Genomic DNA, 18,258 nt, shown 5'->3' with positions numbered 1-18,258 from the left:
GGCCGTTAATGGCTCGTGATATCCGTAGTTTTGTTTTGGCTTGCTCTGTTTGTGCCACTGGTAAGACGTCCAACCGACCCCCTGATGGGTTACTACAACCGCTGTCAGTCCCTTTGAGACCCTGGTCCCACATCGCTCTAGATTTTGTTAGATTTTGTTCTATGGTGGAGTATGCACACAACTCGTTACCAGTGTCAGCTACGGGCCTTACTCCGTTTGAGTGTAGCTTAGGTTACCAGCCACCAGTTTTTGCCAGTACGGAATCCGAAGTCGCGGTCCCCTCCGCTCACGCCTTCGTCCAGAGGTGTCACCAAACTTGGACGAGAGCCCGTGAGACTCTTCTCCAAGTGGGGGCGCGCTGTAACTAATTACAGGGCACTGTAACTTACTCATTAATATGTCAATATTCCATTCTTCATATCAATTATTGTGATATCTCTTACTGTAAATTACTGCAAATCAAACAGTGGTTTGTCCAGCAAACCACTGTTGACCTATCAATTTTCAATAAAGTTTTCACTCCTTATAATTCAAGGAAAAATATTCTCTGGCCATGAAAACATTATCCTATCCTTATGATAAATTTAGTTTCTAAATTTAAAGCTTGTAGCTAAAGATCAGACCTTTCAGTGACTCGTAATGTGAGTGGGGTGGAGTCCAAGCCAATCATCAGTATATGGGTTTTTAATAATTAAACTAGTAATACATCAAACTACAAATCACACAGAGTAAATATGCGTACGACAATACAGACAGTAAACTCTTTACAAGACGGAATCCAAATAAAAGAGAGAGAGAGAGAGAGAAAGAAAGAGAGCGAGCGAGAGAGAGAGAGAAAATTGAGAAAGCGAGAGAGATCACAGAATGAGCTCAGGTATGAAAATCAGTCAGTAACCTTTTTGGAAGCCAACAACAATCAGATCATAGCAACACTTTAAAGCAGCATTTAAATCTCCACAGAAAAGTGATACTTGCATGGCCCATCGTGCGAGCGTGGTCTTTTTGTGATGCTTTGTGCGCTTGTCGTTTTGAAAACAGCGTGCGTGTGCCGGAGGCCATGTGATGCGCGTGCAAGCTGCACTGGATCTTGGCGTGAGCGTGGAGCACGTGGTCCTTTGTTTTGTCTTCGCGCGGTATTTGAAAGGTTCAACAAACAATGTTCCAGAATTCGTCTTCCTTGTGTGGAGAGGCGAAGAGTCGAATAAACTTAGTAAAGAAAAGAAAACCACGAAAACAAAAGCTTCTGAAGGAGTCATGAGGATGGCTCCTTCTCTCAGTCCCTGTGCTGAGGGGGACTGCGAACTGAGCGCGGCCCAAGGCCGAGCCGAGGGACTCGCGGGAGAGCCGCGTGTCCGAGAACGAAGAACGAGAAGAAGAGAAGATCGCGATATGAGCGCGGCCTTGGCCGAGGGACTCGTGGGAGCGACCTGGGTCGATGCAGGAGGGAAGGGAGTCAGCGTAAGAAGAGAGGGCGGACCTTGTTCGGTCGACTTTTATAGATTGAGATGATTCACGCCCCTTTTCGAGGGAACACCCAATGAACGTCCGCGATCTGAAGCGGAGGGAAAAGTTCCTTTGTCTCTGTGGAGACAACCCCCTGATGATTTAGGGCTTCTCCGAATTCATCGGGGAGTTCTAGCAAGTTTGTAATTCCAGATTAAATACATTTTTCATTACTTTGCTCTAGATAAATGGGTCTGTCACAGCATGACGATCACACAGATACTCAAAACAATATATATAAATGATCAAAACATGAAGTTACATTCAAATGCAGAATTACACACATTTAAAGATTTGATTAACACATGATAACACTGCAGATAGTCCCAATTTATATGGGAAACCTCTAATGCACCGCAAAAACAATAATATACACATTAAGACTACATTTGAGTACATTTTACCATTCTTTTGTAAGGATTAGGTTTCCTGTCCTGTGTAGTCCTGTGTGGTCGTAAAATTTTACGAGCTGCAAGGGACTGGGGGTTGCAGCACATGGCTCTCTTTGAGAAAGTTGGTGGGGAGAAACAATTCCAATTTATACGCTAGTAAAATTATAATCCTCGCATAACAAGGATTAACCATGGTACACACAAAACATATTCAAAATACATATTATTAATAAAATGATGAAAGTAAGCCTTCTACGAAAGGTTTCTTTTTGTGTATATTGGAATGTGGTTGGTTTAGTGTCTCCTTTGAGGCTCGCCCACGTGACTCTGGAATTTCTTGTCGTAAATAACTGTCACTCAAGGCAGGATGTGGCCGACTTCAGGGTGGCCAAAATGGTGAATTATGTAAACAATGAAGGTCCTTGTTTACTCACGTTCTGGTCTTTTGAGTTCCGAATGTGTTAAGAGTCAGGATTCACTAGTATGGAACAGATGGCTGAAATACCATCAGCTCATTAGTGTTACATCTCCCCCTTTTCCGTCGGATGAAGTCCCTGTGTGGACATCATCGGACGGCGATCATCACTATGGGCAGATGAAAGGTGGATCATGACGGCAGGTGGTTCAAGATGGCAGGTGGTTCCTGGAGCTGAGGATTCAGCTTGGTGAGGTTCGGTGTTGTCTTTGACTTGGCACCCACTTTCCAGGGATTCCATCGGAGACCTCCAGCCACAGTTGTCGTGAGTTTGGCTGTAGAGGTTTGCATCTCGTTGAGTATCCTGTATAGGATGAAGGTCACACCAAGAGTCAGGGCGGGACAAATTACGGTGGAGATGCACCGTGCAGTGTCGGGAGCAGTCCAGACTCTGACCGCAGATGACGGGTTCAGAATGGGCTGTCGAGGCTGTGCTTGGAGGGCTGTGTCGACAGGAGTAATGTCAATTTGTTGGGTGGTACCTTTCAGTACTTGGTCAAGCAGGTTGGCATGGGTGGCGGTGTCATAATGGTCGTAGGTCAGCGTAGCTGAGCGCACAGGAGTGTTGAAGAGCCATCTGTTACCCACAATCTCTGCTTGCGTTTCTGTGACTTGTGTACGAGGCTTGGCTTCGGCAGGGCAGCGCGTATCGTTGCAGCTCGCAGATTCCTTCAGAGTTGTGTCTGAGGAAGGGTTTGCTAAGGCAGAGATAATGAATGTCTTTGGACAAAGCACACGTGCATGTTTGGGGCCAGGTACAGCTGTGTGTCGCTGTCGTGGTAGGCCACCACATTTGGAATGTGTGTTTTGGTGTGGGTGTTGCTTTTCCACATCCTGACACTGACAATGTCTTTAGGTCTGTAGACTTGGCTTGACTCGCTGATGGGTTGGTTCAGGAGCACGTTCACTTCTCTCTGTTTGGGGTTGATGTGCCGTAGGAAGGCGCTATCCAGAGAGTTGGCCAGGTGTATTTGTAGCAGGTCAGCTGGCATGGTGATGGCGTAAGAGTTAACACTAGGCTTAAGGGTGTCATGTATGGTGGGGTTTTACTCGTGGCTAGGCTGTCATTGGAGGAGCTAACCTCCCACAGCATGTCTGTTGTTAATCCTGTAAACAGCTGAGTCTGGGTAAAGTTCTTCTGGAAGACCGTAAACAGTGGTTTCAATGAGTTTACAGTCTGGTTCACTGCATTGACACTGGACATAATGTTAAACATTTTGGCGGCAGCAGCGGCTCTAAGCAAAGCTCCCAGGAACTGTTTGGAGCGGTGGTGGTGTCCACTTAACTCCATTTGTGTAACAGTCACTTTCTCATGTTGGCTGAACATGTGTTTGACATCGGCCTCAGTGTGAGTGAAGGGGTCCTCTCTCCATCGGAACCATGTACAGCTGTATTCGGTTACAGTGCTGGGGTAGTGTGCCCTGTCATCGGTAGTCAGGAGTCTCAGCGGTTTTCTCGGTGGCAGCTGTCCTCTCTTTGGCTGACAGCACGGCACGGCAAACCACAGCAGCATCCTGGTACAGATAATAGGGAGAGAGAGAGAGAAAGGGGAGAAAGAAACAAACAAGGCCTGTCTTTGGTTGGACAGGACAGTCTCTTTGCTTCGTGGGCGGCGACTGGGTTTAGCTCGCCCTCACCCATGTTTTGCCACATCTTGCTGCTGGCATGACGCTTGCTTCAGTGTTTTGTCAGTGGCTCTGGTGCTGCGTGGTGCAGCACATGCTGCGTCACGGAAATATATTGGCATTATCCTCCTTTTGCTCTGTGGCATTACAGGCCCTGGCATTGTGATGTCAGACGGTGCACAACTCACAATATTGTTCTGTGCACGCAGCATGTTTTGTGTATCATGCAGTGGTCTGGGGCTTTGGTTGTCAGTGACTGTAGACTGGTTGCCAGGGTGGATGGGGGGGTCTAAGAGGTGGTAAAGCAAAGTCATTATCGAGGTTTCAGAAGCCTGCATGTCCGCTATGTTGGTCTGTGTAGACAACGGAGCCAGCGTAAGCGATTCTGAGGTAGGCAGTTTAACTAGTAAAGTTCTTATGCTGTGTGTAATCACTTCAACCTTGAATGTGGGTGGGAGGGTTGGGAGTGACCACAGAATGTTGTTTAGTGTGCCAGTTTTGGCAAGGGTGTCAGTGTGATCTTTAAAGTCCTTGTCTAGACTTGGTAACTTCGAGTGTCCTTTTGCCTTCTTCCAGTACCCGATCACATTGTGTGTTTTTGTGATGTTATCACATTGCTGGAACAGGTGTTGGTGTTTGACATGCTTGTTGTTTGCAAGTGTGAGTCCGAGTTCCACACATTCAGGTGAGGATTGGAAGAAACCCAGCGTGTGGTGTAAGGTTTGACCATATTGCAGGTTGAGCCGAACAGCGCCCCCTTTGGTGTAAGCTGGTACCACCGTACCCTGTTTGTTGACTAAGGTACAGAGGCATGAACTTGGGCCTGTCGTTAGGGCGTTGTACTCATGGCTGGCTGCTGGGGTTCCCGTGACCTCTGTGACCTGACCGTCTGGCTCTGTGGGAGTTCCCGTGACCTCTGCGACCTGACAGTCTGGCTCTAGCAACCTGTGTGGCTGGAGAGAAAGAGGTTCTCGCACTTGAGCAAAGTCTTTTAGCTGTTTGAAGTTCAGAAAAGGGTCAAAGTGTTCTAGCAGGTCTTTGTCGATGAGCAATGTATGAGTGTTCATTGGTGGGACATACATGGGATGTATTAGACTCATCGGAACGAATGTCAGGTGAATGGAAACAACCTGTTCAAACTGGATGTCATTCTGTCTGTACACCTGTACATTCAGTTCATAAGTTTGAGGTGTAAGAGTTCGATCTTGTCTTTTAGCTTCAAATTGGAGTCTTTTGAAAAGGTGAGATGAGATCACCGTCAGGTTTGATCCTGTGTCGATCAGGTCTTCCCTGTTGACTCCTTTTCGGCCCACCCCCTTTTTGACAAGGCTGCCCAGGAATGTTGGCATCAGGGCAGGTGTGACAATCGGTGGGTGGTGAGGACCGGTCTTGTGTAGCTCGCTGCGAAGGCAGGTAGTCAAAACAGCATTTTCTGGTACCTTGTGTTTATGGTACCTGGTGTGAGGACCTGTGCTGTCTCGTTCATGGTGTGCAGCTGTTGACTGTGGAGCTTGGGTGTTGTTGTAACTTTGTGCTGTGACAGTTAGCTCTGTGGTCTGTAGATGACGGGCAGTGTTCTGGGTGCTTGGCTCATCTTCCTTGCGAGTTTTCATGTGAAGAAGATCTTTCAGCACCCTCAGGATCTCTGCTGTCTCAGACGTGGCTGCACTGTGTTTTTCTGACGTGGGCTCAGGACTGAGCTTACCAGTGTCGAGTCGAGAGTGGTTCCACTGCCGGATGTTGGGGCTTTGTGTCCTGGATGGTAGGAATCGCTCGCTCTGGTGCGTTGGATGAGCACCATTACGATTGTGTTGCACTCTGCTGGCTTGGAACGGTATTGACTCTCCGTAAAAATGTCTGTGACTGTGGTGTTGTAGGGCGCCATCTAGGGTTAACTCCAAGCAGTGCTCAGAGACAGAGACTTTGGGGTTTTCCACAGTCTTTTGCTTGGTGCAAGCTTTGTGGGCTAGGTTCCGTAACTCTTGTGTAGTCCTGTTACGTCGACACGCTGGGACTCTGAGGTGAAAACTCCAACTGGCATGTAGGTTTAGGAGGAACAGAGTTGTTAAGTTGACATCCTGTTCCATACCTGGTTCGTTGCATGCTCCGAAGTAGGCTTTTCGTAGCTGACTACAGAAAGTCTGTGGGTTTTCAAATCGGCCCTGTTTGAGGTCCATAGCAATAAGGAGCCCATGGTCTGAGTTTGGATCAGAGAATTCAAGAATCAAAGTCTGTAGCAGTTGCTGGTAGTACGCTTTGACAGTCTCTGGTTGACGATCCAGAAAACACTGCACATCATGGCTGGACGTGATCTTTAACAGGTACAATGTGTTCACATCTGTCACGTTAGCGACAGTTTGCAAATGAAAGTCAATGACTTGTAAAGAAGCATGAACGTCATGTCCTCCTGCAGGATCTGGATTGAATGTAGAGATGCTTCTGGTTAGCTTGTGAAGTTCTCTGTGAGCAGTGCAGGGTTTAGTGACATGCGTTCTCTGGAGGGGTTCTCTCCCCTCCGTTGTTGACAGGTGTTCTTGTAAGCTGGCTGGTGATTTCTTTAGAAGTGAGCTTAGACCCCCTTCTTCAGCTCTGGGTTCTTGGCTGAAAGGGTTGGAGTGGCGGGCCGGGAGAAACTTTGTGGTGTGCGTTTCTCCGATGCAGCCACTCTGTAATCTGTGAGGTTGTCTCAGTTCTGTGTGAGCAGTGTCAAGTTCATCTTGGAGCTTGTCTCTCTGCAGAATAAGCTTGTTGAATTTAGCTCGGGCCGGTTGCAAGTGTGTTTTGCAGGCCCAGGTTTTATAGTCTCTTTCTTTCAGTTCAGTCTCTGCTCTTTTTAGGAGAGCGTCAGCTGGCTGGAGTTTTTTGTTGAGTTCTTTTCTGGCTTCTCTCTCCAGCTGTTCTCTTTGATCTGTGTCGAGGCGAAGATCTTGCAGGGCATTGTGAAGTCTTTCAACTCCTTTCTGTAGCTCTGGATCTGTGTCGTCCTCTTTCTCGCGCTGGTTCTGGGTCTCGGGGAGGAGCTGATCAAGATGACTCTGGGTTGGGGCCTGGTCCTTCCAGGCCTCCTCCGCGATGTTGCTCCGTTCACTGAGCCATGCCTGGGCGACAAGAATGTGAACTAGGCTTCCGAAGATCCTGGCGAGTTCTCTGTAGTAGTCGCTTTGGTTTGGATCGCGTGCCATCAGTTCATCTAGCTCGGTGTCTAGTTGCTCTGGGTGCTGCAGGTTACTGGCATCCTTGGGCAGGAAGGGGGTCGTCGCTGCTTTCAACCATGTCGAGAGGTGGCCCCTGTGGACTGCTGGACTGGATGCCTGGAACATCCTGATTCTCTGTCGGTGAGAGAAGCACAGCGCACACACACAAAAAGACCAATGCAAGTTCGTTCTACGTTTAAGAGCTATATTCATACGGGCTGTGCCGTTTATGAGAATTTTGGGGCTAACTGGTGCAAACAGTCAGACAGTGAAGTAGCCAATTAACTTGGGTCAACGAAGGACCTGAAATGGAGATTTGACAGGCAGTAGCCTAGCGGGTCGTGTGATGACACCGGCTGCTGGTTGGCTCTACAATTTAACTTCGTGTTGGTAGCTCACAGGTTACTGTCTCTATGTGAAATGAAAGAAACAAATCACAACAGAACAGAGGATAGAAAAAGATCAAAGTGGAACAACACTTGAAATGAGATAAAAACAATAGAAACACAATGTGTTAGTGAGAATGAGGAGGCCTAAGCCTACTGCTAGGTTTTAAGATAGGGCCAACAGGTGAGTGGGCTATCTGGGTAGGAAACCTAGAAATATGGTGTGGCTTAAAGAAGCAAGAGGGTCAAACACTTAAAATATATCCGGGGGAATATCTAATATTCTGTGGCTTATAATAAGTGGATAGGTTTTATCACTTTTGGTTCACCTGGTGGAATCCAGCGGCACGGTCAGCCTCTCTGGCGCTCCCAAACACTCAACCGCAGTGTCCCTGGCCCTCCGTTACTCTGACGCTGCCCTTACAAAAAATAACCATGGTTTAACTGTAGTAACCTATGGTTTTTTGGCGTATTGACTCCCATTTGTATAACAACAGATTTACTACAAATACCATGGTTAAACTATGGTTAATATAGCAAAACCATGGTTAATTTGTTGTTACCATGGTTTAACTATAGTAACCATGGTTTTTTGGTTTTATTTGTAGTAAAACCATGGTTAATTTTCATAAGGGCGCCCTCTCAAACAGCTTTTGACTTTTAACACAACCGGCAACACCAAGATGTCAACCGCCAGATAGCACTACAAAATTGGGCTGTTCCCCAGAACCCTCTCTTAGAAAAGAAAGTGGGCCCCGATTTAGCCCCCGGTTTAGGTACTGGTCCCAGAGATTGCGTCGTGTGTCGGCTGGACTGATTGATCACCGTTGGAGTGCCAAATTGCTGATGTCTCCACTGCGTGCCGCAAACGGACAGAGATAAGAGGGACCGAGTTTCACTCACGGCCAGTGTTGGTAACGCCGATCGGCCTCCTTGCTCACTGGAAACCTGAGATGACTGTCCAATCACCAAGGGAGTTCTACAATCAAATACACAAAGGAAACTTAAAGTTAATTAAGGTTTGGTTTGTTTAACATCAATTGAGTAACTATATATGTAGAAAGGAAAGGTAACAGCTTTACCTAATAATGATAAAACAAAACAAAGGAATTATGATAATAATGGTAATTATCAAAATAACCTAAGTGAAAAGAGCGAAGAAAAAAAATCAAAATCAAAATAAAAGACAGGAATGAAACAAGGGAGAAGGAGTAGCTGGTTTTCACCACCAGGGAGGGGGGAGAAGTACTGCTTCTCTGTCTTTAACCTGCTGAGCAGAAAACTTAATTCAAATTAGAAATTCAAAACTGGTTTAAATAAAAATTTAAAATAAGCATGTAAGAATTAAAAGGAAAATCTGAATAATATCCTATAATAACCCATGATAGCTTGTTAGTTATCATTGATAATTATGAAATTAATCAAACAGGGTGAAATTAATCAAAAAGGGTAAAAGTGGACATGCAATTCAAAACAGAATGGAGAAGACAGAGGTCTGTTAGTCGATTTAACAGGAGACTGCCACTAGATGGCTTACTTTCTAAGTGGGTCAAACAGTAGTTGACCTGAAACATCTAGATTTCCATTATTAAACAATTACATTTTAATTCAAATCATGTTTGAACCAAAATCAAAGTAAATGTAAACAGTCAAAAGCAGGGAACATTCTTTTGTTTCCCAGTAATAATATTCGCATGAGCAAAGCTGTAAATGCAAATAATTATTGAGAATTTAGACATCTAATTCAAATACATCACAGGGGATTATAAATTAGCAATCAGAGCGCATTATCTGAAACGGCCACAGGATGGCAGCTTTGCACTCATGCAAGCTGGAATCAGAAAGCAGGGCGTACCCTGAAATTTCTAACTCACGCGTTCCCTCTGGTGTTTAGATAGCGGAATTACAATTTCAATATGACTTAGAAATTATCTGATCGTTTGTCAGGCTGATTTTCTGCATCAAAAATCACAAGTAACAAACCAAAGGTTTTAATCTCTGAGGTGCTATATTAAACATAGGGTGAAGGAAGGACCCGTTCACTTCCAAAACACAAATGTAACAAAAACAGGAATTTTCCAACTGTTGACTCCAATGAACATTTATCAAAATAGCACTTATGATTTAAATGTTTTAGGTTTAAAAATCGTGTAGCTAAGCCAATTTTAGACCAGGAGTTTTTATCGTTTATTTTTTTGAATATTATGTGGTTTACCACGAATTCAATAACGATATTTAATAAGCAAGGCCTTTTTAACTGAATCAGAGGAACATCGCTCATGTTCAGATTTACATGTTGCAACTAATAAAAGATTTCTTCATCTTTTAATTATTCATATTAAAATGTTCTCACTGTAAAAAGATCTTGATCTTTCTTAACAGGATACTTTTTAACATTATACTGCAGTTTACTTTCATTAAAAATAACAGTGACTATACTGTTAAGTTTCTACAAATACCTAGCGCGCTGACTGACCAGCTTTTTGCCTCAGTCAGGAGTGAGTTCGCGTCTTGCGACTTATCTCACAAGTAACGTTACATAATTTCATAGCGCACGTGCAGAAATTATTAAAAACCATATACACAGATTGATTGCTCACAAAACGACGTTTGAAATGGCAGCGTTTCTCCACCAAAATGTAACAACGAGTTTTACATAGTAATTAACTCAAATGATATATAGGGAATTTGAATAATTAATCAGGAATATGATTAATATATATCTCAAATGACAGTTACATTTTATTTTATTGATTATGAAAAATAGCTCAATTGTCTATACCAGTAACTAATTACAGGGCACTGTAACTTACTCATTAATATGTCAATATTCCATTCTTCATATCAATTATTGTGATATCTCTTACTGTAAATTACTGCAAATCAAACAGTGGTTTGTCCAGCAAACCACTGTTGACCTATCAATTTTCAATAAAGTTTTCACTCCTTATAATTCATAAAATATTCTCTGGCCATGAAAACATTATCCTATTCTTATGATAAATTTAGTTTCTAAATTTAAAGCTTGTAGCTAAAGATCAGACCTTTCAGTGACTCGTAATGTGAGTGGGGTGGAGTCCAAGCCAATCATCAGTATATGGGTTTTTAATAATTAAACTAGTAATACATCAAACTACAAATCACACAGAGTAAATATGCGTACGACAATACAGACAGTAAACTCTTTACAAGACATGACAGAATCCAAATAAAAGAGAGAGAGAGAGAGAGAGAGAAAGAATGAGAGCGAGCGAGCGAGAGAGAGAGAGAAAATGGAGAAAGCGAGAGAGATCACAGAATGAGCTCAGGTATGAAAATCAGTCAGTAACCTTTTTGGAAGCCAACAACAATCAGATCATAGCAACAATTTAAAGCAGCATTTAAATCTCCACAGAAAAGTGATACTTGCATGGCCCATCGTGCGAGCGTGGTCTTTTTGTGACGCTTTGTGCGCTTGTCCTTTTGAAAACAGCGTGCGTGTGCCGGAGGCCATGTGTCTCTGTGGAGACAACCCCCTGATGATTTAGGGCTTCTCCGAATTCATCGGGGAGTTCTAGCAAGTTTGTAATTCCAGATTAAATACATTTTTCATTACTTTGCTCTAGATAAATGGGTCTGTCACAGCATGACGATCACACAGATACTAAAAACAATATATATATAAATGATCAAAACATGAAGTTACATTCAAATGCAGAATTACACACATTTAAAGATTTGATTAACACATGATAACACTGCAGATAGTCCCAATTTATATGGGAAACCTCTAATGCACCGCAAAAACAATAATATACACATGAAGACTACATTTGAGTAAATTTTACCATTCTTTTGTAAGGATTAGGTTTCCTGTCCTGTGTAGTCCTGTGTGGTCGTAAAATTTTACGAGCTGCAAGGGACTGGGGGTTGCAGCACATGGCTCTCTTTGAGAAAGTTGGTGGGGAGAAACAATTCCAATTTATACGCTAGTAAAATTATAATCCTCGCATAACAAGGATTAACCATGGTACACACAAAACATACATAAATACATATTATTAATAAAATGATGAAAGTAAGGAACTTCTACGAAAGGTTTCTTTTTGTGTATGTTGGAATGTGGTTGGTTTAGTGTCTCCTTTGAGGCTCGCCCACGTGACTCTGGAATTTCTTGTCGTAAATAACTGTCACTCAAGGCAGGATGTGGCCGACTTCAGGGCGGCCAAAATGGTGAATTATGTAAACAACGAAGGTCCTTGTTTACTCACGTTCTGGTCTTTTGAGTTCCGAATGTGTTAAGAGTCAGGATTCACTAGTATGGAACAGATGGCTGAAATACCATCAGCTCATTAGTGTTACAGAGGGGACGCGGATTTCAGTACATGGTGGACTGGGAGGGTTACGGTCCGGAGGAGAGAAGTTGGGTTCCTGCTAGAGACATTCTGGATCACTCTCTTATCGATGATTACAATCGTCAGGTAAGACCATCAGGGAACGCCAAGAGGCGTTCGTAGGGGAGGGGGTACTGTCACGGTTCATGAATTCACTCTCTCTCTCTCGTCTATCGTGTTTGTTATGTGTGTGTCTATGGGCGTGGTCACTGATCAGCGATGATTAGCAGCGCCAGCTGGTTTCAATTGTTTGTGTCCTATATAAGTTCAGTAACTGGTGTTTCATGTTGTCAGATCGTTGTTTCTCCCTGGTGTGCTCCCGTACCTGTTTCCTGTGTCCTAGTTCCTGCCTTAGTCTTCCTGTTTCTTCATCGTCTTGGACCTTCACGCTTCTCTGGATTATTCGTTCACCTTCACGAGGATTGCGCACGAGGATCGAGGGATCATCACTGAAGCAAGCACCATCAACGTTGCCCACCAAGGTCCCTGTGTCACCGTGCCATCTGCCTTGTGTCCGCCCCTGTGTTGCCTTGTAATTCTGTAACTTCCTGACTTTTGTGCTTTGTTTAATAAACGCCTTGCGTTTACATCCTGTCTCTGTGTTACGTAACAGAAGCCACAGTTGACACTGTTGTGCAGTCTGATCAGATGTACGTTGATCCAACTGCATGCTGAAAGTGGTATTGTTCTTTAAGATCCACATAGTTGTTCTCTGCAATAAAAAGAGCAAATATTTTATAAACTTTTATCATTTTTTACTTTTAAAGTTAATCTCAATACTATACAATGTAACAGCTCAGTCGAGGAAGAGGAGAAACAACGAATTAAGATTAAAGTAAAACTTAACACAGCAAAGCAAAACAATAAACAAAACAGCAACAAAAAAGGAACAAAAATTACTTTGCAGGCACAATCTAGAACACAACAGCTGCCAGTTTAAGACCAAACTGAAATGTCTATAAAAATCATAGAACTAAGAAACTACAGTATTGATGAGTAACTAAGCAAATAACAATTTCTCAAAAGGATTATGAACATGATCAGTTTGTATGGTTCCAAAAATGTGAAAGGGTCATGAATATGGGGCTTGATGTAAAAGGGATAGAATATACTTGGATGTAGTCCAAAAAACATAGTCTTGTTTAAGTTTATAGTTTTCATAGTCTTGTTTAAGTTTTTAGTTTTCAAAGTTTAGTCTTTTTCTTGCTTTGCCCTGTTACTTGTGTTTTGACCCTTAGCTCTGAATTCTGGATTACCCCTCTTGCTTAGCCCTCTGGATATTGTTCGCTGATCAGAGACCCTTGTTTGCCCTTGGATTATTCTTGTGTCTTGGCCATACCATACCTGTTTGCTCCTGTTTCAACCCTGTCTGTGTTTAGATCATGTCAGGGAAAGAAAGCTTGCATATAGATCTGCACTTCTCATGTCTCTGTCAGTCCATTACATAGGGTGACTGTGAACAAAAATAAACTGACAGAACGTGCTAACCTATAAAGGAAATAATTTTATGAGTGTTTGAAAATGGGTAATAGTCAGAGTGACTGTGAATAGGAATAAACTAAAAGAATGAGCAAACCTATAAAGCAAAGATTTTTATGAGTGCTTGAAAATTGGATATGGTGTAAAAGTGCTTATGCACTTACATGCTTGGGGTGAATTTGTTTTTAGTTTTCTCCAAAACTATACAGTAGAAATATTTGATACTTAATACAGTAATCATCAGGACCACTAAGAATAGGAATGAACTGAAAGAATGAGCAAACCTATAAAGCAAAGATTTTTATTAGTGCTTGAACATTGGATATGGTGTAAAAGTGCTTCTGCACTTAGATGCTTGGGATGAGTTTGGCTTTAGTTTTCTCCAAAACTATACAGTAGAAACATTTGAAAATTAAAACATTAACGGTCAGAGTGACTATTAATAGGATTCCACTGAAAGAATGAGCAAACCTATAAAGCAAAGATTTTTATGAGTGTTTGAAAATGGGTAATGGTGCAACAGCTAGAATACACTTTGAATTTGGCATGTTTCAACCCTAAACTGAAAGAACGAGCAAACCTATAAAGCAAAGATTTTTATGAGTGCTTGAAAATAGGAAATGATGTAAAGTTCTTATGCACTTAGATGCTTGGGGTTGATTTTGGCTTTAGTTTTCTCCAAAACTATACAGTAGAAATATTTGAAACTTAATACAGTAATCGTCAGATTGACTGTAAACAGAAATAAACTGAAAGAACGAGCAAACCTATAAAGCAAAGATTTTTATGAGTGATTGAAATGGGGACATGATGTAAAGTGCTTATGCACTTAGATGCTTGGTGGTTGATTTTAGCTTTAGTTTTCTAAAAAAAAATATACAGTAGAAATATTTGAAACTTAATACAGTAATGGTCAGATTGACTGTTAACAGAAATAAACTGAAAGAACGAGCAAACCTATAAAGCAAAGATTTTTATGAGTGCTTGAAAATAGGAAATGATGTAAAGTGCTTATGCACTTCGATGCTTGGGGTTGATTTTGGCTTTAGTTTTCTCCAAAACTATACAGTAGAAATATTTGAAACTTAGTACAGTAATGGTCAGATTGACTGTAAACAGAAATAAACTGAAAGAATGAGCAAACCTATAAAGCAAAGATTTATATGAGTGCTTAAATTTGGGACGTGATGTAAAGTGCTTATGCACTTAGATGCTTGGGGTTGATTTTGTCTTTAGTTTTCTCCAAAACTATACATAAATATTTGAAACTTAATACAGTAATGGTCAGATTGACTGTGAACAGAAATAAACTGAAAGAACGAGCAAACCTATAAAGCAAAGATTTTTATGAGTGCTTGAAACTGGGACATGATGTAAAGTTCTTTTGCACTTAGATGTTTGGGGTTGATTTTGGCTTTAGTTTTCTCCAAAACTATACAGTAGAAATATTTGAAACTTAAAACAGTAATGGTCAGATTGACTGTAAACAGAAATAAACTGAAAGAACGAGTAAACCTATAAAGCAAAGATTTTTATGAGTGCTTGAAAATGGGACATGATGTAAAGTTCTTATGCACTTAGATGCTTGGGGTTGATTTTGGCTTTAGTTTTCTCCAAAACTATACAGTAGAAATATTTGAAACTTAATACAGTAATCGTCAGATTGACTGTAAACAGAAATAAACTGAAAGAACGAGCAAACCTATAAAGCAAAGATTTTTATGAGTGATTGAAATGGGGACATGATGTAAAGTGCTTATGCACTTAGATGCTTGGTGGTTGATTTTAGCTTTAGTTTTCTAAAAAAAAATATACAGTAGAAATATTTGAAACTTAATACAGTAATGGTCAGATTGACTGTTAACAGAAATAAACTGAAAGAACGAGCAAACCTATAAAGCAAAGATTTTTATGAGTGCTTGAAAATAGGAAATGATGTAAAGTGCTTATGCACTTCGATGCTTGGGGTTGATTTTGGCTTTAGTTTTCTCCAAAACTATACAGTAGAAATATTTGAAACTTAGTACAGTAATGGTCAGATTGACTGTAAACAGAAATAAACTGAAAGAATGAGCAAACCTATAAAGCAAAGATTTTTATGAGTGCTTGAAAATAGGAAATGATGTAAAGTGCTTATGCACTTCGATGCTTGGGGTTGATTTTGGCTTTAGGTTTCTCCAAAACTATAGAGTAGAAATATTTGAAACTTAATACAGTAATGGTCAGATTGACTGTAAACAGAAATAAACTGAAAGAACGAGCAAACCTATAAAGCAAAGATTTTTATGAGTGCTTGAAAATAGGAAATGATGTAAAGTGCTTATGCACTTCGATGCTTGGGGTTGATTTTGGCTTTAGGTTTCTCCAAAACTATAGAGTAGAAATATTTGAAACTTAATACAGTAATGGTCAGATTGACTGTAAACAGAAATAAACTGAAAGAACGAGCAAACCTATAAAGCAAAGATTTTTATGAGTGCTTGAAAATAGGAAATGATGTAAGGTGCTTATGCACTTCGATGCTTGGGGTTGATTTTGGCTTTAGTTTTCTCCAAAACTATACAGTAGAAATATTTGAAACTTAATACAGTAATGGTCAGATTGACTGTTAACAGAAATAAACTGAAAGAACGAGCAAACCTATAAAGCAAAGATTTTTATGAGTGCTTGAAAATAGGAAATGATGTAAAGTGCTTATGCACTTCGATGCTTGGGGTTGATTTTGGCTTTAGTTTTCTCCAAAACTATACAGTAGAAATATTTGAAACTTAGTACAGTAATGGTCAGATTGACTGTAAACAGAAATAAACTGAAAGAATGAGCAAACCTATAAAGCAAAGATTTTTATGAGTGCTTGAAAATAGGAAATGATGTAAAGTGCTTATGCACTTCGATGCTTGGGGTTGATTTTGGCTTTAGGTTTCTCCAAAACTATAGAGTAGAAATATTTGAAACTTAATACAGTAATGGTCAGATTGACTGTAAACAGAAATAAACTGAAAGAACGAGCAAACCTATAAAGCAAAGATTTTTATGAGTGCTTGAAAATGGGACATGATGTAAAGTGCCTATGCACTTAGATGCTTGGGGTTGATTCTGGCTTCAGTATTCTCCAAAACTATACAGTAGAAGTATTTAAAAAATAATACAGTAATGGTCAGATTGACTGTAAACAGAAATAAACTGAAAGAACGAGCAAACCTATAAAGCAAAGATTTTTATGAGTGCTTGAAAATGGGACTTGATGTGAAAGTGCTTATGCACTTAGATGCTTGGGGTTGATTCTGGCTTTAGTTTTCTCCAAAACTATACAGTAGAATTATTTGAAAAATAATAAAGTAATGGCCAGATTGACTGTAAACAGAAATAAACTGAAAGAACGAGCAAACCTATAAAGCAAAGATTTTTATGAGTGCTTGAAAATGGGACATGATGTAAAGTTCTTATGCACTTAGATGCTTGGGGTTGATTTTGGCTTTAGGTTTCTCCAAAACTATAGAGTAGAAATATTTGAAACTTAATACAGTAATGGTCAGATTGACTGTAAACAGAAATAAACTGAAAGAACGAGCAAACCTATAAAGCAAAGATTTTTATGAGTGCTTGAAAATGGGACATGATGTAAAGTGCCTATGCACTTAGATGCTTGGGGTTGATTCTGGCTTCAGTATTCTCCAAAACTATACAGTAGAAGTATTTAAAAAATAATACAGTAATGGTCAGATTGACTGTAAACAGAAATAAACTGAAAGAACGAGCAAACCTATAAAGCAAAGATTTTTATGAGTGCTTGAAAATGGGACATGATGTGAAAGTGCTTATGCACTTAGATGCTTGGGGTTGATTCTGGCTTTAGTTTTCTCCAAAACTATACAGTAGAATTATTTGAAAAATAATAAAGTAATGGCCAGATTGACTGTAAACAGAAATAAACTGAAAGAACGAGCAAACCTATAAAGCAAAGATTTTTATGAGTGCTTGAAAATGGGACATGATGTAAAGTTCTTATGCACTTAGATGCTTGGGGTTGATTTGGCTTTAGTTTTCTCCAAAACTATACAGTAGAAATATTTGAAACTTAATACAGTAATCGTCAGATTGACTGTAAACAGAAATAAACTGAAAGAACGAGCAAACCTATAAAGCAAAGATTTTTATGAGTGCTTGAAAATGGGACATGATGTAAAGTGCCTATGCACTTAGATGCTTGGGGTTGATTCTGGCTTTAGTATTCTCCAAAACTATACAGTAGAAGTATTTAAAAAATAATACAGTAATGGTCAGATTGACTGTAAACAGAAATAAACTGAAAGAACGAGCAAACCTATAAAGCAAAGATTTTTATGAGTGCTTGAAAATGGGACATGATGTAAAGTGCTTATGCACTTAGATGCTTGGGGTTGATTTTGGTTTTAGTTTTCTCCAAAACTATACAGTAGAAATATTTGAAACTTAATACAGTAATCGTCAGATTGACTGTAAACAGAAATAAACTGAAAGAACGAGCAAACCTATAAAGCAAAGATTTTTATGAGTGATTGAAATGGGGACATGATGTAAAGTGCTTATGCACTTAGATGCTTGGTGGTTGATTTTAGCTTCAGTTTTCTAAAAAAAAATATACAGTAGAAATACTTGAAACTTAATACAGTAATGGTCAGATTGACTGTTAACAGAAATAAACTGAAAGAACGAGCAAACCTATAAAGCAAAGATTTTTATGAGTGCTTGAAAATAGGAAATGATGTAAAGTGCTTATGCACTTCGATGCTTGGGGTTGATTTTGGCTTTAGGTTTCTCCAAAACTATAGAGTAGAAATATTTGAAACTT

Source organism: Carassius auratus, chromosome 32 (genome assembly GCF_003368295.1).
Source record: "Carassius auratus strain Wakin chromosome 32, ASM336829v1, whole genome shotgun sequence".
In the NCBI taxonomy this organism is placed as follows: Eukaryota; Metazoa; Chordata; class Actinopteri; order Cypriniformes; family Cyprinidae; genus Carassius; species Carassius auratus.
Note: the sequence above shows the minus strand (reverse complement) of the source record.